This window comes from Neolamprologus multifasciatus, chromosome 8 (genome assembly GCF_963576455.1).
Source record: "Neolamprologus multifasciatus chromosome 8, fNeoMul1.2, whole genome shotgun sequence".
Classification (NCBI taxonomy): domain Eukaryota; kingdom Metazoa; phylum Chordata; class Actinopteri; order Cichliformes; family Cichlidae; genus Neolamprologus; species Neolamprologus multifasciatus.
In genome coordinates, this window is record NC_140446.1 from 24,511,108 (window position 1) to 24,534,226 (window position 23,119).

Sequence of the window (23,119 nt, forward strand, 5' to 3'; positions counted from 1 at the left end):
AAAAATGTTCATGTACAACAACTAGACTGAAAATAAGTGGAAAAAAGGCAGCCAATGTCCAAAGAAAAACTTGGAAAGACCTCCAGAATGCCTGAATGACTTTTGATCAGTCTCTTTGAAAGCTAACAGTATAGAAATTAGGGTTGGCTCCAGACTTTTGCACACTACCGTAGCTCAAAGCACTTAAAGCCCCTACAATGTAGCTATCACAAAAAGACACTCTGGCTTTATAGAAGAAATCTCATTTTTGTACTAGTCTGTAAACAATTTTATTTCTGCTGTAAACTTCGGCATTTTATGCCATCCGATTTGACTCTCCTTTGGAACTAGCCTCATGTGGTCAGTCGCCATTTTTGGCACTTTTACATTAGCTACGTCGGCTTTTCAGCCCCAGTTTCTGCCAGTTGCTAGCGCTAACATTAGCTGCATTTGGTTATTTCAGAGCTTTTAGCAAGAGAGTGTGAATTATTACCTAATCGTTTAACTTAGCATTGTAAATGAAAGCCTGTAGGCATTTTCTCCAAGGTTCCATATAGCCTAAAGTTAACAGTCTATGATTTGGTCATTATTGATTTTGGCATAAAATTAACTACAATGAGATGCAGTCAACTAAAACTGAGACAAGACGTGTGTCATTTCTTACAAAATTTAGTATTTATGATAATTGCAGTACTGGTGGTGAACCTCTGATCTCTGGACTCTTCACCCTCCTGCCCTCTGGGAGGCGCTACAGGAGCCTCCGGACTAAGACCACCAGGTACCGGAACAGCTTCTTCCCCACAGCTGTCAGACTCCTGAACATCTGACCCACGTTAAACGCATGGACTGAACATAAACACACCCACAACCACCTACACACACACACAATGGACAACTGTACCCTCAAACACACAATAATAACATGGACTGAACCACCACTCACAACCACTAGCACTTTATATAGCCTCTTAACTGCACTACTGTATAGTTCTGTGTAAATAATCATACGATAATTTTTAATTCTACAACTGTTTACAACTTGCATAGTTCCCATTTCTGTATAACTGTATATCTCATATTTCTGTAAAGTTCTTTATTTCATATTCTGTATAATTTTTTTTCATATTTAGATCCTGTTCATAGCTTGTACTCGCTACAGCCTGTACATACTTATAGTTATAGAATATTCATAACATACTTCATACCGTGTACATATTACATACCATAATAGACCCATTTCTGTAATATACTTACATATCTATATTATTGCTAATATATATTGTAATATATCTATATCATGGCTAAAACACTTCTGGATGGATGCAAACTGCATTTCGTTGCCCTGTACCTGTGAGATGTGCAATGACAATAAAGTTGAATTCTCTTCTATTCTATTCTGAATCTGAATGTCTTTGTTTGTTAGCTGATATTTAAGAGAAGATGATGTTTTCTTTAGTGATCATGTCAGTCTAACAATGTGAAATACTGGTAACAGTATGTCTTTACTATGGTCACGTTGGTCATGCCTAGTCTTACAGTGAAAATGAAAATAGCACATATTCTTTGAACTTTTCCTTAGATGCGTGATTTTAAAAAATGAGTTCAAGAAACATCCACAGGGTATTTAGATTGCTCGTGGCACTTTTTGCTCTTTAACAAAAACCAAGAATAAGACTGAGGAAGCCATATGTGCTTCCAGTCAAGCTTGAAAGTTAAAGCCAAAAAAGTAACAGGATATCATTTGGGTAAATCCTGGCAGTTTGAACCTTTGGACAAAAATCAGATGCTAGCTGTTATAAAACATGCACACGCTGTTCTTCTCTTTCCCCAAATTATATGAAGAAAGATAAAAATCTGTTGATTATACTTGACAGATTTTTTTTTTTTTTTTTTTGGTATTCTCTTTTTTCTTTGTTTGTGATTTCTGCTGCTGCTGGAAATAAGGCTCATGAGAGCAGTCAGTGGGATGTAAAACCTTCATTATTACAGTAATTTCATCCATTTTTGACATAAAAATATTTCAGCGTTAAGGCTAGCTCCAATATAAAGATGCAATGTAGTGATTCCAAATAACTGATTCTGTGTCTCACATGTCCTGTTTCATATTAAGCACTGACACCAGAATTAACTCTGGATGCAAAATTATTTTGACACAAAGTCCCAAAAACACACTGATGCCAGGGCTGTGCTACAGTAGAATATCTGCAAGAATGCTCACAACTAGTGATACAAACTGTCTCCAGGCTTTTGGAGGAACAAATAACAGCTGGAACAATTGCACATCAGTACTCTGAGGAACCAACAAAAGCAGACCTCAATACCATAAATAAAAAGTTGAAGCCATAAACCTTCATGAAATAGAGGGTAAAATAACAAGACTGCTGTCCTGCTATGGGATGGCCACACTGCAGGGCCCCGGTCTCCTCTGTTTGTGTTGGACCAGCTACAGAAACACACTGATGACCTTAGTGACCTCTACAGTTAATGATGCGTGTCTGACCCCCAAACTACAATATAATACCTAACCAGTATATCATTGTAACAAAGGGCAGGAAAGCTAAATAAGTTAAGAGCGCTGTTGTGTTGATCAGGTATAGATCAATAAGTGTCTTATTGAATATTTTTGTGTTCACTTTGTCTTGGCTACAACACATTTTCACATTTTTCACATCTTATCCCCTGGCCACAAGATCAAGGCGCCTTGATCTGTCCATCCATAAAGCAATCAATTATCTATTTCTTACAATGCTATCACCTTTATAAGGGTTGTCTATACAATGTGTCCTCAAGGTTATCATCAGGTTTTACCAACAATTAATAACCTAGCTTAAGCATTTTTTAAGCTTCATCTAGTTCAGGGGTGGGCAACTCCAGGCCTCGAGGGCCTGGTGTCCTGCAGGTTTTAGATGTGTCCTTGATCCAAAACAGCTGATTTAAATGCCCGAATTACCTCCTCAACATGTCTTGAAGTTCTCCAGAAGCCTGGTAATGAACTAATCCTTTGATTCAGGTGTGTTGACCCAGGGTGAGCTCTAAAACCTGCAGGACACCGGCCCTGGAGTTGGACACCCCTGGTCTAGTGGTACCTTTTTGTTAGATACATCTTGCATACATACAACTTGACTCTATAATGTACAGTGCTATGCAAAAGGTCTCCAGCCACGCCATATTTTGTCATGAAATACGAAATAGGTTCAGCGATTTGTAGACAACTTGCAAAAAGGATCTTGATCATTGATAATGAGGCAAGAATTGTACTGATCGACAGCATTTTTCCTTGGTTGAGGGTTTTAAAAGTCATGAATTAACAGAAAGGTCATACAGACAGTAGTCTTTATCTGTGATGTGCAGTTACACACTGGTTTGAATTTGATTTTTAAAAAATTGTAGCTAATAAGTTTTATTACACCAACATTCAACATGTTGTGTTACTTTAAGGATTACTAAGGTGAAACAACTGGAAATAGTGTGAGACTAATGTTACCCAGCATCCATTAGTTTGGAGATTTGAGATGATATTTAACTGAGCGATTTGTTAAAGTCACTGAATTATGCACTTAAGTTGCAGTTATCAAAAAAGTTAAATGTCGAAAATTACCAACAGCTAGAGTTACAGTAGCTAAGTTGGGATATTTGGCAGAATCTTACCTCAGCTTTCCTCACCAAATGTTCGACTCTGTTTCTGCTGTAGATGTCCTGAATGGATGAATGGATGGATCCAATAATTTGCCCAAAACCTGATAAACCAAAAACAGCAACAACATTTTTTTAAACTCATGTTTTCCCTGAATGCTTTACCTTATGTTGTGGTGATCTTGAGGCCAATATATCTAAATCACATTTGAACTGTGTTGAAATTGTATTATTATTGTTGCCAAAAAAAAAAAGGGGGGGGGGGGGAGCTTCTCTGAAATTTTTACAGGAATCAGTCATCAGTCATCTGTGAGGTCTATTAAATCACAAAAACAATGATATAACTCACAAATCAGACCTCCGTCTCTGCCTGCCGCCGTCTCTCCCTTTAGTCTAGTTTGAGATTCACTCTTGGCATCAGCTGTAGACAGTGCTGCTTTGGGAAGAAGTTCAACTGATATTCATCATTCAGACAGCACTCTCACCTTCTATCCAACTGTTTCCTCACCAGCACTCTTCATGTCTCTCCCCATATATGTCTCACTTTGTCCCTTCCATCATCAAAGTATGCTAAATACATTTGCTCTTATCATCCCGTGAAAGGAAATTAAATAAAAGGAAATTATCTCATCTTGAATCCATTTTTCGGTCCAAGCATGAAATGAGCCTCTGCTGTGCTTAAAGTTCAGTGCTCTTGGGACACAGTGAGAAGGAGCTGACAAGGGGAAGCTTTGGTTAATGAAATCAGACTGTCTTTACTGTCTTTTGGGGAACTTTTCAGCTTCAGTTTGGCCTGCTATTTGTACGCCTTTGTTGTTTTCTGCTTTTGTGTGTTTGTGTCTATGAATGTGGACCCAAGCTGCATTTCCCGACATCTGTGGGTTTTCTCATTAAGATTTTTTAGATAATCATGACTGAAATTTGAAAGATTGGAGCTGAATCATAGCTTTTGGATTACACGGACAAACCATGATACAAAAAAACCTGCATAATCTGTGTTTTCTGTTATTTCCTGAGGAAAACTAACATCTAAAACTGCCAAAAGCTGTAAATATCTGGTGTTGTTGACAGCAGATATTTCCATATCTGGTGTTGTGTGCAACATTGAAGTAATAACCCCAAGGGGCAACCCCCGCAGCTGTAAAATGAAGCCCCTTCAACTTCCATCTTACAATTGCCAAGAGTATTAAAAATCATATTTACAGTCTAGTACAGCAAACAAACAAAAACCTTTATTCATTGCTTTGCCCTTGGAGAAACAACTCTAAGTGGGGTTATTTCTTTCTATTTATTGCTCCCCCACCTGGATATTGGAGTTAGTGGCATGGTCTTCTCCACTGACAGATGTCCTGACCCAGGCAGCTGGAGCCAATTGTTGTGTCCCAGACCTCATCCACTACTTCCAGTCATTAAACTGGACCTCTGCATTGTCAGTTTGCTACTGATGCTGTTTTTAATAGATTATCTAACATGTATTAATGGTTTCTGTGTGCTATAGAACATCCAAGAAATTTCTCCTTCAGTTTTCTGAGTAAAAGCATTACTCAGCTCTAATTAGCCAATATGTGTGTTGCACCTCTATGGTGAGCTTACTGTTAGCTATTAGCCCAAGTCTCCAGACAGTCAACATGGCAGCAGCCAAAATGCTGACACTGAAGCCACACGTGGTGGCTACCATCCATCTTTTATACTGTCTTTAGTCAAACAACTTTGCATCAGTATAAAGTTTTGGTTTGTTGATGCTGTGTTTTTGTTTTCTTGTAGGCAGCTGTGTGTCATTTTAAAGTTAATTCCCTAGCGTAACCCCCTCACAGAAAAATCTAGAATATCTGTTGACAGTTTTAGAAGCAAGACTTGTTTTGTTAATGCTTCCAGACATTTGTCTTGCCTGAAAAATCATGCAAAGGTAGGGGGTTGGCACTGGATACATGTGTGAAGGAGAGGAAAGCACACAAAGCGGTGAAGTTGCAAGGAGCAGAGGTAGTGGATGAGGTGGATGAGTGGAAAAACCATCCAAAGCGATGGACAGTGCACAAGAGAGGTGAAGAAGTGAGCAGGCAGGGCGGAGTGGGTGGAGCCGAGTGACAGAGAGAAGCAGCAGGAGTGAAAGAGAAGGTTTAGGAGACGGCAGTGAGACCTGCTGTGATGAGTGGTTTGGAGAAAGTGGCAGTGACAGAAAGAGACATAGAAATCAGCAGTAAAATCTTAGTAAAGATAAACATTAAAAAATTGCTGACTTTTCTTATAAATAATGCTTAAAAAGGCTAAATAAAAAAATCTAAAGTTCTGTGGTTGAGCTGTGCAGGAAAACAAGCAAAAAAGAAAAAAAGTATACTGGATGGTAATCGCTGCAAGGGGAAAAACACTGAAAATAATAAATGCCACAACAATCATGCCTGGTCAACAATCAGGAACAGAACCTCAAAAGATGCAAAGTCCTGATAAGCCAAAAAAAAAAAACAGGGGATGGGAAAAAGTTTGACATTTAAAAAGACTCACTGCAGAGTTGTGCAACAAAGTTATTTGAAGAGGGAGCAAAAATCAGCCACTATCATAAAAACAAAAGGAGGAAAGTGTGGAAGATAAACATGGTTGCGCTTTCTTCATGACTTATGTCGATGGAGCTGACTGATAATTTCACTGCTGACAAAAACAGCGAGCTGAAGATGAGGGAGAAAAGCAGTGATCAGTGCACTCAGACTAATTCAATTATTACTAATTATTCTTAAACATATGACTAAAGCAACCAAAAATGTTTCAGGGTGAAGATATGGGGCCATTGTGAAGATCAGTCGCTATGTTGTCGACCAGATTAAAGGCAGAGGGACCAACATACATGTGAAGGTGTCTGGAGCAAACAGCGAGGATGAATCAAACATCGCTGTTTGATTTTACATCCTTTTACTGTTTGTGAGTTTGACTCACCGATTCTGCCTGGTTTCCTTTTTTTTTTCTCCATTCTCAGCATTCTCATTATTTATGAGATAGTTTGTGCACACAGCACACAGCCAAGCCTGCTGCGTGCAAAGCTTCAAAAACCTGCCCAGAGTCTAACAACAACTAGACCAAGGAACAAAATAACGGCACATGTGAAGGAATCAAACAGGCCAAAGCAGAGCTAAAAGAATGATGTATTGGGCTTAATTAATTTAGAGGTTGAGAAGGCAATGTTAATATTGATACATGGATGCATGAAAGTGTGCAAACAAGTGCGCCAGGTCCTCTTTCTTGTATTGATGTCAACTTTTTTCCATTGTCTCCAGAAAACCTGCAGTTCCTCAGGCTTGGAGCTCGCTCCAAAACACTTTATAAACCTTATAAACATGCTATAGCCATTTTTCCCCTGCACAATCCCTATCCGGTTGTTCCCTATCAGCGTTCTGCTCTACCAGGTGTAACAATTGAGCTTAACATCCAGGCATCCATGAAAACAGGATTTATGACATTTAACGGAGTTAGAAGTTAGCAGGAAGTTAGCTTGCTAGCTTCTATCTAAATACAATATAGCATGTCCTGACTGCAGGGTTTTGGAAACAAATTAAAACGTACAGCTCTGTTATCACTTCCAACATAAATGAAGACAGAAAACTAAACAGCAGTGATGTTTGTAGGGTTACTGAAGTTTGGCTAGCTGGTATATAATGTTGTGCTACGTGACCGCTAGCAACACAGCTATGTTAGCATAATATAAACAAGCTAACTTTTTTTCCACTCGATAAAAGTTAACGTGAGTGTTCTCGGTGGTCAGGAACAAATGTAATCGTATGGCAGGATGCTGTAAAAGGACCAAACTTCAGCCAGGAGAACAACTGAGATAATCCATCCACAATACGAGGTTAGTCATTCATATACTGCTGCATGGGCTGGGCTGTAGTTACATCTTAAGGTTTTAAAAACTGACCTTAAATAAATGATTAGCGGTAATAAAAGCCAAGGGAGGTCAACAGTGATCACTGACTGTTTTAGGAGCTTTTTGAGATTAAATAGAAGAAAATACAAAACATTAAACATGTTAACAACACAAAAGCCATGTTAAACGTAGACTACTAACGACCGGATAAAGAAGACTGATTCTTATATCACTCACTGTTTCAAATTGTATTTAGGTTTAAAGTTATGTATGATTAACGGGATTTGTGGCTTTAACTGCTAGATATCTCATCAGTCACTCACTCAGCTGGAAGTCTTGATTACATTTGTGGTTTCCTGTGCTGTTAAGTGTACTAACTGATGTACAAGTCCATGCTCAGGTATTTTGATGAGTTCGTCTTAAAATACAATGCTCAAATAAATTAAGGGAACGCTTTGAAAAGACATCAGATCTCAATGGCAGAAAAATCCTGCTGGATATCTAACATCGCCGTATAGGAAAATTATCAACTTGCAGAGGGCAGAATACAAAAGCTGCGTCCAAATTCATGGGCTGCATCCTCCTGAGGACCCGGCCCACGTAGACCGCGAAGGCCGGGTCCTCAGGAGGTCGGGTAGGCCGGAAGTAAACGGTTGTGAAATTGGATGGTCTAGCCTTCAGATTGGCGTCACCGCTGTCTTGGTGGAGTTTAATAAACTCGGCCGTCTGCTCCTTGCTATCTAAAATATAACAGGACACTGGCGTAAATTCTCAACACACTTTTAATCAGTTTTCTGTTTGACGTTTATTCAGCTGTGTGAAAACCAAGGAGGAACCCACCCGGGGGATTAATAAAGTTTTGTTTTATCTAATCTAAACTAACAACTTTAATCTCAGCCAAACAGATTTATTCACGAACAAATAAAACACTGAAAAAAGACAAACAAGTCTAGTCTGTAGAGGTCTATATATCTACCCATGGATATGCCTTCCAAGTCCATTACAGACGCATCACTAAATTGCTGAACGGTGTTACAGGCAGCATAAGGTTCTCCACAGCTTCTCCAGACCTCTTCATGTCTGTCACACGTACTCAGGATTAAAATCTGTCAAAGACCAGAGGACACCAGTTGTAGACCTGCCAACTGTGGTATTCGATGGCACGTGCCAAATGGACTTGTTGATGCCAAGTAGTGAGTGCATCGGCCACTAGAGGATGTTGAGCCCTCAAGCCACCCTCATAAAGTCTGTTTCTGATTGTTTGGTCAGAGCCTTTCACACCAGTGGCCTGCTGGAGATCATTTTGTAGCTCTAGCAGTGTTTATTCTGTTCTTTCTTACACAAAGGAGCAGATATCTGTCCTGCTGATGGGTTAAGGACCTTCTACAATCCAGTTCAGCTCTCTCAGAGTAACTGCCTGTCTCCTGGAATCTCCTCTATGCTCCTGAGACCCTGTAGGGAGACTTGGAAAATCTCCTGGCATAGGCGAGTACTGATGTGCCCTCCTGGAGGAGATGGACTATCTGTGCAGCCTCTGTAGGGTCCAGGTATTGCCTCATGCTCAAAACAAAACTAGCGAAAAAAACAGTCAGAAAGGATGAGGGTGGAAAAATGTTAGTGGCCTCCACCTGGAAAACCATTCCCGTTTTGGGGTTGTGTCATTATTGTCCATCTTCTATATACAGCTTACAAGCGGAAACCTTTCTGACTTTTTTAGCTTTGGGCTGCATTTCAGTCAGTTGTGAAGACGCAGCCACCTCATGGATCTTATTGTAGGCTTGACCACATTTTCTGAATGTTTTAATAAGTCCCAACGATCGTCACTCATCGCAGTTTTGACGGAGGCAAAGGAAAATCTGGGCTGCTCAGCAGTTGTGAATGGTGATAAACATTCCTACAATCTAATTATCCATTAAAGGAGAAATCAAATGGCAGTAGCTGCTCCCAGCCAGGCCTCACGCCTCGCTCCCCGCACATGCATGTCTACGTGTGTGTGTATGTGTGTGTTTCTATAAAAACTGGGGCTGGCAGGGGCAACAGATTTTTTTGGTCATTAATTAAACGTAATTACAGTCAAACCAAACTGTTATCAGCTTCTTCTCAAACAAGCAGTTTGGTTGAAACTTGAGCTCCTTTTCTGCATTTGGCTTGATCGCACCCACTCGCACTTTATATAAACACTTTATAAATCCTTCCAACTGAAAGTGTCTACACACACACACACACGCACACAGTATCTTCTAGGTCCAAGCAATTGAGGCACTTATTTATAAATGAGGCCTGTCTCAGATTGTTCATGGAGGCTTTGCAACAAAACCACAATCTGCCTAAAGCAAGAAGCCAAAGAGGTAAAGAGCTTTGGCGAGTGGCTTTTCTTTCTTCTTTCTGTTTTTTTTTTTCAAGCTTTGTTTCCAATGAGAAAAACTTCCATGAAAGTAATATTGTCTCGCAAGTTCTCCTTTCATTTTATCATTTAAACAGACTGAAATCTTCTGCAGTATATGCTGAAGATCTGTGTCGGTACTCTTAAGTTTTATTTGTTTCTTTGGTGTGTTTTTACAATACCAAAAATAAAGCATCAAACGCACATATTTATTTTAAATGAAATGGAACTAATAGAAGGGCATTTCTGATCCGGCTGGCCTCGTAAAGGAGGATTACATTTTTAGTTTGAAGACAGTTAAGGAGACAAGAGCCATGCTGAACTTTGTGAGGGAGGGATGGAGATGAGAGACTGCAGAGCTTTTGGCGCGTACACGTTGCACCGGTCGACCAGAGTCCCATTAGGAACTCAGCACTACAATGGAGAAAGAAGAGGAGGGTGATGATGAAAAATGGATGTATGTGCTGGATGAATTCCATATGCCGCTCTCCTCTCAGACAAGAGCAACAGGCTCAGGATCAAGTTCCCCATCCCAAATCCCAATCCTAGACCATCAGTGTGAAAGCAGGAAAACTGACCACAATTAGAATCTAGGGTTTCTTTATCCTCTGCCATCAGGCTTTTATGTATTCTATTCATACAGAGAGTGCTACAATGTTAATGATTTTGCTCAAGTACAGCATCTACATTTTGAGACCTCTAGACTGGTGATCCAGATGTCTGGAGGGCTAGGTTTTTCAAATAAAAGGTTTAGAAGCTCACTTCACTGTTATTCATTATGTTGTATTGCAGTGTATGACAGTATCATAATCTAGATCGCTTCAGCAATGTATTTGGATTTATATTGCTGATATAAATGCAGAAAAATACATATAATTTATTATTACATAGATTAGTTTTCAGGAATTGTGAACTACTCTGTTACCTCGTGGTTGCTCGGATGTCATGTCATGGATGTCAAAAAGAACTAAACACAAGGACCTAGAGATCAAAAACAGAAAACACTGGAGCCCAGAAAACAACTCAAAACAACCAACCAAACAAAAAAGGTTTTAAAAAGGTGCAGGCAGCCAGGAAAACACTTCCAAAAAAAGTTCAGGGGGGCGGCCCGGAGGCTGACAGTCAAACAAGTCAGTTCTGGAGGCAACAGGGCAGGTCCGGAGGCCGGCCATGCGGGAGGCAACGGCGGCGGCAGCTGAGCAGGTCGGGAGGCCGGCCGTGCCAATAAGAGGGCCTGGCAGACCACAGAGGGAGGATGGGAGACGAGGTGGCAAAAAAATGGTGGAGTGAACTGTGTCAGGCGGTGGCAGCGGCAGGTGAAGGTTGCCATGCAGGACTTGGGAGAGCATACAACGCCAGCGAGCAGAAAAGCAGAGGGAACTGTTCTGTTGCTGGCATAAACTGGAGGCTAGATCACGCTACGATGGGGAATCAGTGGCAGCGGGACAGCACCCTACCTCCCACAGCTGGTGCCGATTGGCGTGCTACAGAAAGCACTCCGGAGCGGAAACACTGATAGGACAGCGAGGATTCCGCCGGGTTTTCCCTTCTGCTCCGACTGGCTGGATTTTTAACTTTTAGTGACTTTTACGCCACTGGACTTTTAATGTTTATGTTTTATTGATGTTTATGGTGTGTTTTCCCTGGCCAGGGTTGTTTTAATTCCCTTTACATTTTTAACTGTTTAAATTGAATAAATTATATTTTAGTGAGCCAGTTTTTAATTCAGTCTATTCCCTTGGCTGCTCCACAGCTCCATCCGTTTTTTGGGAGGGTTTCCCTCCTTTATTAACACCTGTGTTAAATCACATTCGAATCGTTACAGTAGCGCTGCAGGCGACAAAGGCTGGACAGGCCCCCCCAACCCTCCAGCGGAGGCAGGTTGCTGGACATAGGGCCAGCAGGTGCAGAGACCCCTGGCTGAACAGGCGGCTGAGTAAACGACTGAGGTGAGAACTGACCAGGTGACGGAGCTGATAGGTGAGCTAAAGTCTGAGCTATGGAGAGAAGTTTAAGATTTATTGACTGGTGTAAAGATGGTAGCAAAGGTGGGATGGATGGTGCATTAGCAGTTAGCTGAGCTAGTTCCCATGAGCCTCTAGAACCTGAAGAAAACTGCTGGACCGGCTCACCTGAGCCTCCAGGGAGGTCAGAAACAGGTGCAGGTACCTGCCGGACACCAGCCACTCCCACCCGAGAAAAGGTACGGGTGCTGGAGCTAACTGGTTCACGGTCCTCCTCGCCCTGGGAGCCGGGACAGGCACCGTCAACGGCTGAGCAGCTGCTGTCCCCACCCGAGGACCTGGCAGCGACAGTTAGAGCCTCAGCTGGCCTGGACACCGGAGCAGGGACCAGCTGGACCTCAGCCTCCCTCACCCAAAGCACTGAAACAGGTGCAGGGGAATTCTGGGCCCGAGCTACCCTGGCAGCAGGAACACAATGGCCTGTATGTCTGTGAAGGTTCTCAGTCATCCAGGTCATCGTAGTCAAAGGAGCTTGCAAAGAAAAGCGTCTGGACTTCTTTAAGTTACTTGAAGCGCATGGCACAACACAGAATAGCCACCTCCACAGGACAAGATTCAGCTGTCCATCTGCATCTTAAGGATAAAGGACACTCTTTCGAGGATGCCAATGTTCACATTTTGGACAGAGAGGACAGATGGTTTGAAAGAGGAGTGAAAGAAGCCATCTATGTCCACTGTGAGCGACCATCTTTGAACAGAGGCGGTGGTTTACGACACCAACTCTCTGCCATCTATAATCCAGTTTTGAGATCCCTCCCCAGACGCCTTAACGCCCACTCACATCCTGGGCCATCTGACCTCAGGAATTCGCATGATAAGGTGGGGCCAGGTTTCACAATGAGCTCACCCGAAACTCTGGCTGATTGGGACCCACACCCAGTTCCACACCTTGGCTCAGGCGATTAGAGGATCATCAGGGGGTCCTTTTGTCCCTCTGTGGGGGGAAACTCCCACCAGGTTTATATCTGGGACTCTCCACCATTTGACCTTAGAACTGAAGAAGCCTCTCGGATGAGAGGTGAAACGTCTTCAAGTAACTTAAAGAAGTCCAGACGCTTTTCTTTGCAAGCTCCTTTGACTACAATGGCCTGTAAATGGCCTGTATTTGTATAGCTAGTCCCTAAGGACCCAAAAGGGCTTTACACATCCAGTCATCCACCCATTCACACACAGGTGATGGCAAGCTACATTGTAGCCACCCTGGGGCGCACTGACAGAGGCAAGGCTGCCGGACACTGGCAAAAACTGCTGGACGGGCCACTGGGCCCTCTGACCACCACCAGTAGGCAACGGGTGAAGTGTCTTGCCCAAGGACGCAACGACTGAGACTGTCCAAGCCGGGGCTCAAACCGGCAACCTTCCAATTGCAAGGCGACTCATCTAAAATGTTTTTTTAGCTTCCTACCACCACGTCTAACAGTCTCAACAGTCTCAACAGTCTTTGATTTAACAGTTTTCACAGTCTCAGAATTTACATGGCCAGGTTTAGAAAAAACAGACTTGGCAAAAGTGGGTTTTAGCTTGTTCCCACCATGATGAACAGTCTTAGAACTAAAAATCTCAGAGAAATGTATATTGTCATTAACTAGTTTGTGAGGAAATAAACTAAAACTGGCCTCCCAATCCAAATCATCATCGAGAAAAGAGATCCCGAAGGTGTCTGAGGTGAGATCATAGTCCTTTCTGTTTATACTCACCACCAGAGGTTGCTCAGAAGTGTCCATATGACAGCGGCGTGGGCGACGCTTTCCTCGGGAGGAGTAACGCTATGGCTTCAGCAAGGAATGCGTGTCCGAAGTTAAACGAAGACCTCCCACTTGTAGTGTAGGTAGCACAAGTGCAGGCGAAGCAGCAGGTGAAGCAGCATGGCGTCTCCGGGGACCCTCAAGAGCTAAACGAGTCCCATGAAAAATGCGCCCGTAGTCGGGGGTGAGCCATGACCTCCACCGGAGGTCCTCCTCTAGCTGGAAGAGAGCTACCTGCCGGCGCTCGTGCAGTTCAACGTCTGCTGGGTCCATAGTGTGGTCACAAACTTCTATCATGTGAGGGCTGTGTGCAGGCAGGAGTGGTGGTAAGGAGGACTTTAAATATACTATACTATAAATTGTAAAATTTATTGTCAAATTCCAAAGTAATGGAAATTGCCTGAGCACTCCAAGTTAGCTGATTGTCACTCCCTAAAATGTAACAGCAATAATACATATTTTTAACCATGTTGCATATCTCACACACACATATGTATATATATATATATATATATATATATATATATATATATATATATATATATATATATATATATATGTGTGTGTATATGTATATGTGTATATATGTATATGTGTATATATATATATATATATATATATATATATATATACACATACATACATACATACATATATGTATAAGTTTCAGTGAGTGTGGGTTTGGGCTGTAGCCATCAGACCGCTGAAAGACACAAATGGAGTAGAATTTTTCCCCCTCCCATGTTTTTCCTTGACTAGAGTCTCAGACGTCGCTGCGCTGCGGTAAAGAAAATGGAAAGAACAAATTGAAGCAGATAGGCATAGGTCCAGTTTTTCCTCGCACCATTTGTGATCAGCATTTTTCAAACCAGTGACCAGTTTATGCAAATAAAGAACACAAAAAGGGAGCAGGAGATGTGTGGCTCAGATAGCAGGCCTCAGTAATAATGGGCTGGTAGCATGATGTATGAGCCAATTTAAATAACATAAACCTCCTCGCTTCATCTGGAAACTTGAGACAAACACACACACACACACACACAGAGAGACACACACAGATACATATACATTGTCTCTAACAGCCAAGTATACACATAAAACAGCACATATTGCATTAAAAAACAAACATTACCCTTTGCATTACTCAATGTGCTTGGTTCCCTGGAGCCACGGGAGCCCGAGCTACAACAACTGGGCTACTTCAGTCTATTTGGCCAGTCTAGCTTAATCTACATCAGTCGAGCTTCTGGAGCCACAAGATGTTGGCACTCAGTGAAAAACAGCATGAGAGAGAAGTGCAAACATTTACCTCCTGCTAACTGTCCAATCAGCACGTTCATTCTTCTATTTCTCTGAATTATGTGTCTTCAGCTGCTATACTGCTACTACTGCTCCCTTACAGAGTGTAATTACTCAGTTTACATTCAAAGCTGCACTTATCCTTTTCTGGGACATTTCTGCTCCGATGTGTCTCAGAAAGAAGAAACTAAAAACATATTGTCCCTGCCTGCTTATGAATTTCTCAGACGAAGGGGTCAAAGTAGATTCAGGAATTTTGTTTGTGGCCGACACACCAATGTAAATCTGTTATTAACTCATCAAAGCACATTTTTGTTCTGTTTTAGTTTACTAGCTAGTTAGTGAGCTCTGCTGTGTTTAGTTGTTAACTGTGCCCACAGTTTAACGTGTGGGTTTCTTAGAGCATTTTTATTGGAAATAAAACAATGAATCAATCCAGACTAAAACCTTTGCAGAGCAGCAGGGCCGTGCAAAGGCATCATATAATCTCTAGTGTATTTTTCATGGTGATCAACCAGAATCCCATTGCGGTCATTTGACCCACTATTTGTGTATTATTTGTAAGGATATTAGCAAATTTGGATAAAGAAATGGGCAAGCATAAGAATTTGGGTTTGACAAGGGTCAAACTGTGATGGTAAGATGATCAGGTCAGAATATCTATCTGGTCGTTAAGTCTGACGTCACTAGCCGTGTCTGGGCCTAAACTCCGCTGCAGGTCCATATATCAAACGATCACTATGGCATTACTGAGAGTTAAAAACTGTCTAAAGTCTTTCATCTTTAATAAAATGATCAGCGTTCTGCTCTACCAGGTGTAACAATTGAGTTTAACATCCAGGCATCCATGAAAACAGGATTTATGACATTTAACGGAGTTGGAAGTTAGCAGGAAGTTAGCTCGCTAGCTTCTATCTAAATACAATATAGCATGTCCTGACTGCGGGGTTTTGGAAACAAATTCAAACGTACAGCTCTGTTATCACTTCCAACATAAATGAAGACAGAAAACTAAACAGCAGTGACGTTTGTAGGGTTACTGAAGTTTGGCTAGCTGGTATATAATGATGTGCTACGTGACTTCTAGCGACACAGCTATGTTAGCATAATATAAACAAGCTAACTTTTTTTTCCACTCGATAAAAGTTAACGTGAGTGTTCTCAGTGGTCAGGAACAAATGTAATCGCATGGCAGGATGCTGTAAAAGGACCAAACTTCAGCCAGGAGAACAACTGAGATAATCCATCCACAATACGAGGTTAGTCATTCATATACTGCTGCATGGGCTGGGCTGTAGTTACATCCTAAGGTTTTAAAAACTGAGCTTAAATAAATGATTAGCGGTAATAAAAGCTGAGGGAGGTCAACAGTGATCACTGACTGTTTTAGGAGCTTTTTGAGATTAAATAGAAGAAAATACAAAACATTAAACATGTTAACAACACAAAAGCCATATTAAACGCAGACTACTTTAGGCCCGGAAATAGGATTCGTCACATCATCACTTAACGACCGGATAAGTTTCATGGAGTGTTCCTGGTCTGCAGTGGTTAGTATTTATGAAAAGTGGTCCAAGGAAAAGAGATGAAGCAGTGATGGGGTCATTGAAGACCAATCATGGGCATCGGAACAGAACTGGGAACACCTGGCACCAGGATGCACTGTGGGAAGAAAGCGAGCTGACGGAAGTAGTTTGATGCTTTGGGAAATCTTCTGTTGGGCAACGTTGGGTTGCTTTCCATGTGGGTATTATTTTGAGATGTACCACCTACCTAAGCATTGTTGCAGACCACACAACCCTTTGACGGAAATGGTATTACAGTGCATATTGGCTGTGGTTTCTTTCAGCAGCATACTGCTCACTGCCATGAACCAATAATGGTTCAGGAATGGTTTGAGGAGCACAACAACAAGTTTGAGGTGTTGACTTGACCTCCAAATTCCCCAGATATCAGTCCAATCAAGTATCTGTGGGATGTGCTGGACAAACAACTCAGATCCATAGAGGCCACACCTTACAACTTATATGACTTGAAGTATAAGTTGCTGACAAGTTGGTGCTGATACCACAGCACACCTTCGACGGTCTAATGCAGGGGTGGGCAATCTCAGTCCACGAGGGCCGGTGTCCCTGCAGGTTTTAGATCTCACCTTGGGTCAACACACCTGAATCACATGATTAGTTCATTACCAGGCCTCTGGAGAACTTCAGGACATGTCGAGGAGCTAATTTAGCCATTTAAATCAGCTGTGTTGGTTCAAGGACACATCTAAAACCTGCAGGACACCGGCCCTCGTGGACTGAGATTGCCCACCCCTGGTCTAATGAAATCCATGTTTCAACAAATCAGGGTTGTTTTTGGTAGCAAGGGGGACCAACACAATGTTAGGCAAGGGGTTGTGATATTGTGCCTGATTGGTGTGTCTTACCTTGTTACTAGGACACAATTATGAGCTCATGTCTTCATTAAACCCAATCACAGTTAAAATTTACTTTTCTGATGGAAAACCTTTACACCAGTCCAAAATGAAGGAGTTGTGGTTCACATGTAATTTAATTGTCACCTCACATTTGGCACGTGTGTTTTAAAATACTGCCATTTATGAATTAATTTGCACCTCCTGTCAAGTAAATGTGCTCTTTAAGGTCTTAGACTCTATTAGTGTTTGATTCAATGAGAGTCTATAAATTTGTTGTTTTTTTGTTTTTGTTTTTAATATCAGTAATGTGGTTAGACTCTGACCATTTTAACACTTTGGTTGTTTCCTTTGTATTTGTTTTTCTGATAAATGCTGTGAGAAACTGCATCGATTTTTTTTTTTTTAATTTTTATGGAGATAGGAAACAAACATGGTAGTTAATGTAAAATGTGCCTGTTTGGTCCAACCTGTGCTATTTGACCATGAGGGAAACTTGGAGTGCAGAAAAACAGTAAGCGATTAGCAATGAACATTGTAGACTAAATAAAAAACAAAGATCTGTCCTTTTAACACACAGGGGCAGACACACTTATGCAATCAAATATAAATGTATTTTTACCAGCAAACATTCTCTCTTATTCACACAAACACACACACACACATAAAAACCATGCAGGTGGCCGACCATGATAACAAACAGCATAATTAGGAGCAGGTGAATGTTATAAAGCACTTTCTACTGCAAATTCGAGATGAACACGGAGTAAAAAGGGAAACAAGTATGTTTCAGCGATTAGGAATAATATCTAAACCGCCATGATTTAACAGATGAAGTAGCGTCTGGCTGGCTTAATGACAGAAAGGTGAGGTCGCCACGGCGAATGAGAGGGAAATGGGGTGTAGGAGAAAAAAACAAGAAAATATAACTGGTCCTCAGCCTCATGCAATAGTCAACCACTGCCTCTGTAGCTTGATCCAAGATTAAATGTTTTCTGTGTTTCTCCAAATTAAATGTGAATGAGATGAAAGATTGAGTTCAGATATTGGATTAGCAACCTCGTGAACAGAAAGCTAAAGGCTGTGCAGTAACATCACAGATTTTTGGAGGTTGACATTTTAGTAATTTTAAGGACATGTTGTAATGTTCCATGAGTAGATCCATACTACTGTCTTGCTTGGATAAGAAATCGAGTTAGCTAAATCATTTGTTGGCCAAAGGCACAATCTTTGTAGTTTTGCTTCTGCTCACCACCTCAGTGGATTTTAAATCAAACAAACTATGAAGTGTGAAAGTGTGAAACTATGAAAACATCTAAGTACAGATGTTTTGCTTTAATTTAGGGGGTTTACCAAATAAAAATTGCATTATAGCCATTTTTATAGGTGGTACCCTCATTTTCAGACACTCAAAATTAAACTGGACAAATTAACACAAGGATTGTTTTTACTTGGGTGAAAAACTGTTGCAGTCAATGTGTCAGTTGAAGAATATCCGATTTCTTGAGAAAAGCTTAGGTTGCATTTGCAGTATGTTTTGGCTCATTAACCATTTGCACTGTTAAGCTCTGTTTTGCTGCTTTTGGCTGATTGGGAGTATAATCTGAGTATAGCCCTGTACACTTTAGAATCCATCCTGCTGCTCCTGTCAGCAGTCACATCATCAGTCAACACTTAGTGATGCAGATCCACAGTTGTTTTTCTTAATCATGGGAAAAAATTCTGTCCTTATCCACTTTAGTTGTCTCCTGTGAACTTTCAGGTCTTTTATTTTTGCTGAGTTGAACAGGAAGTTCGTGTTTGGTCGATTATTTCTTTGTTGTAACAATGCTTCTTGGCAATAAACGGCTGGAAATCCTGTTTATTTCCCTTATTGACTCCTGTTCGGTGTTGTTTATTGGATTGGATGATTAAAGTCTGAAGAAACAAGACATACTGGTAGTTTAACAAGTAATTCAATTAACAAACAGGCGGTGTGTATGGCTCTTCCAAGCATATGGAAGAGCCATACACACCCACAACAGCCCAACACCTCCTTACACAGGCAGAATCTGGACTCACTGCTGAATGTATGTTACCAAATGGGCCAGTGAAGGTCAGTCGTGGCCTACTGCTCCACCTTGTCTGTTTAGAGAGCTCTCGGCCAAATCACCCGGCAATTCTCGTCTCCAAATCTGTAGACTGCTTACAGTTCCTAAGCGCTGACAAGGTGACAAACTGTTTGCTTGTGCTGTGGTTTTATTGAGACGACCACTTCACAGTCTTTCTTTGATATAACCTGTTATATAGAACTTGGCTTCAATTTGGAGATGCTACGAACGGTTCAAATAAAGATGCAACTTCTTTTCTGGAACATCAGCTTGAAGTTGCACTATGACACAACCAAACACAAATTTCCTCACTTTTCCTCAAATTTAATTAAAATGAGTTTGCTTGTAGATATATATTTGTCAACTTTTCATAGAGCCAGAGTAGCTGTTGATTCTACTTTATCTTTCACTTAAGCTAGTTGTACCATCCTCTGGCATCAGCTCTAAATTTAGTGCTTTTATCTCACCAGTAGAGATGGCACAATACCACTTTTTTATCTATGATACCGATAGCGATATCATAAATTTGGATATCTGCCGATACTGATATGAATCCGATATTGTCGAACCACAGAACTGTTTAGCCTGCAACACTGTTTTTATTTTCAACGGAACAGTCTATCCATCGTACAGTCAGACTGAGCAATGACAACACACAGATGTCCGAGCGGTTGTTAAGCTTAATGTAGAAATGCTTTACAAATATTCAGACATGAAATTACACACTTGCTTTACTTCTCTGGGACAGCTTGCTTGGACATGAAATGCTGGTTTGGTAGCACGTAGCGAGGCTCCAGATGCTTCAGTGTGAAGTAACTCCAGATGGCTGACAGGTCTTGCATGCAACGGCCGCACTATCACGTGATCCATACCTCTCTGACGTGCTAAACTCATGAGCTGGATTATTCCCTGTCACAAGTTTTGTGAGGTGCTTTTGTGATATTTAATGGATCAGATTACATTTTTTATTTCTCTCTGATATCTGATCCAGTAATTTAGGTCATGATCGGACTTATACCGATACTGTTTGTTGGATTTACAGAAAGTGTGCAATGATTGTTTTAAAAAAAAAATCAGGCAGGTGCATAAATGTGGGCACCACAAAAAAAGAAATGAAATCAATATTTAGTAGATCCACCTTTTGCAGAAATTACAGCCTCTAAACGCTTCCTGTAGGTTCCAATGGGAGTCTGGATTGTGGTTGAAGGTATTCCTCTTTACAAAACATCTCTAGTTCATTCAGGTTTGATGGCTTCCGAGCATGGACAGCGCTCTTTAACTCGCACCACAGATTTTCAATATTATTCAGGTCTGGACTGAGATGAACGTTCCAGAACGTTGTACTTGTTCCTCTGCATGAATGCTTTAGTGGATTTTGAGCAGTTTCGGGTCCTTGTCTTGTTGAAAGATCCAGCCCCGGCGCAGCTTCAGCTTTGTCACTGATTCCTGGACGTTGGTCTCCAGAATCTGCTGATACTGAGTGGAATCCATGTGTCCCTCAACTTTGACAAGATTCCCAAGCCCTGCACTGGCCACGCAGCCCCACGGCATGATGGATCCACCACCATATTTCACTGTAGGTAGCAGGTGTTTTTCTTGGAATGCTGTGTTCTTTTTCCTCCATGCATAACGCCCCTTGTTATGCCCAAATTACTCAATTTTAGTTTCATCAGTCCACAGCATCTTATTCCAGAATGAAGCTGGCTTGTCCAAATGTCCTTTAGCAAACCTCAAGTGGCTCTGTTTGTGCTGTGGGCGGAGAAAAGGCTTCCTCTGCATCACTCTCGCATACAGCATCTCCTTGTGTAAAGTGCGCCGAATGGTTGAATGATGCACACTGACTCCATCTGCTGCAAGATGATGTTGTAGGTCTTCGGTGCTGGTCTGTGGGTTGACTCTTACTGTTCTCACCATTCATCGCTTCTGTCTATCCCAGATTTTTCTTGGTCTGCCACTTCAAGCCTTAACTTGAACTGAGCCTGTGTCTTCCATTTTCTCAATATGTTCCTAACTGTGGAAACAGCTTAAATCTCTGAGACAGCTTTCAGTATCCTTCCCCTAAACCATGCTGGTGAACAATCTTTGTCTTCAGGTCATTTCAGAGTTGTTTTGAGACCCCATGTTGCTAAAAGAGGAGGGAAACTTACAATTGACCCCCTTAAATACTCTTTCTCATTATTGGATTCACCTGTGTATGTAGGTCAGGGGTCACTGAGCTTACCAAGCCAATTTGAGTTCCAATAATTAGCTCTAAAGTTTTTGGAATCAATAAAATGACAACAGTGCCCAAATTTATGCACCTGCCTGACTTTGTTTAAACAATTATTGCACACTTTCTGTAAATCCAATGAACTTCATTTCACTTCTCAAATATCACTTTTTATTGTAACAACCAACAATTTATTCAGGAAAATAATGACTATTAACAAGGTTGCCCAAACTTTTGCATCCCACTGTATATCAGATCGGTCCATCCCTACTCACCAGCAATAAAAACTAAAGTTGAACTGCAACACCCCAACATCTCAAATACCACATCATCATATACTATTTTAGGTCCTTTTCCACTGGCCTGCTTGCAGTCCAGACCTGTCATAGCTAATATAGATAGATAAAATAGATAACTCTTTATTGTCATTGTACAGTCATACCTAATACAATAGTAAACGAAATTGGAACCTGTCCCGCATCTGCACTACACACTATACAAGACAACACAAGAGAACACGATACAGTACCTTAACTTAATTTTAAAAAAGAAAAAGCGGGGTATGTTTATTGCACATTGTTATTGATATTATTATAATTGTTATTGCCCGCCAAAAAAGTCCAGGGAGGTAGCCAATCAGGTCAGCTGTTAGCATTGATTAGGGCTATTGCCCTGTTGTAAAAGCTGACCTTGAGTCTGTTTGTCCGGGACCTCAGCAGCCTGAATGCCAGCCAGACAAAAGCAGCTCCATCAAAACACGTTATGACCTGCAAAATACTACACAGAAGGCCCCAAAAGCTGAAATTATAAATCAAACAAAAAACTTTTAAACCTGGATTTATATAAGTTTCTTTTTCACCACTTGGTTTGAAAGGTTTGATATGGTATTTGATAAAGAAATTGTCACACAAGACAGATGAGCAGAACTCACGTGGAGGCACAGAAAAGTGTGGTGAACGATATTTATTTGCTCAAAAACACGAAGTTACGAAGTGAATAAGACTGCGCACAATAAACTAAGATTTACTAAATCTGTAAAAATGAATGATAAACTATGACTAAAAGCAAACTCGATTACAGAGACCATAATCTTAAACTGCCGGACCTGGGTTTTGGTAAATGCAACTGGGAGTCAGTACACTGCAAAGAGAAGAGAATAGATTTAGTGGCTGAGGCCATGTGATCCGGAGGAGAAGTGTCAAAGCACATTTCTTTAATCTTACAGTTTGCAGATGGAGAACTGGCAAAAGGAGGTTGAGAGGTCCGGGTGAGGCAGCCCGGTTCCAGGGCAGGGAATCTGTGGAGTGCAATGACTGTGGCCGGAGGGCAAGGAGATGAGTAAAGCAGACTGAAGCTGTGAGAGACTGAACTGCCAAAATGAACCAGCAACCGAATGAAAGTGAGTATTGTCAGAGATGGAACCCGAAAGAGAAAAACACAGTCACAAGGTCATTTGCATTTTATGGAAATCTACCACCCAGAGGTGGA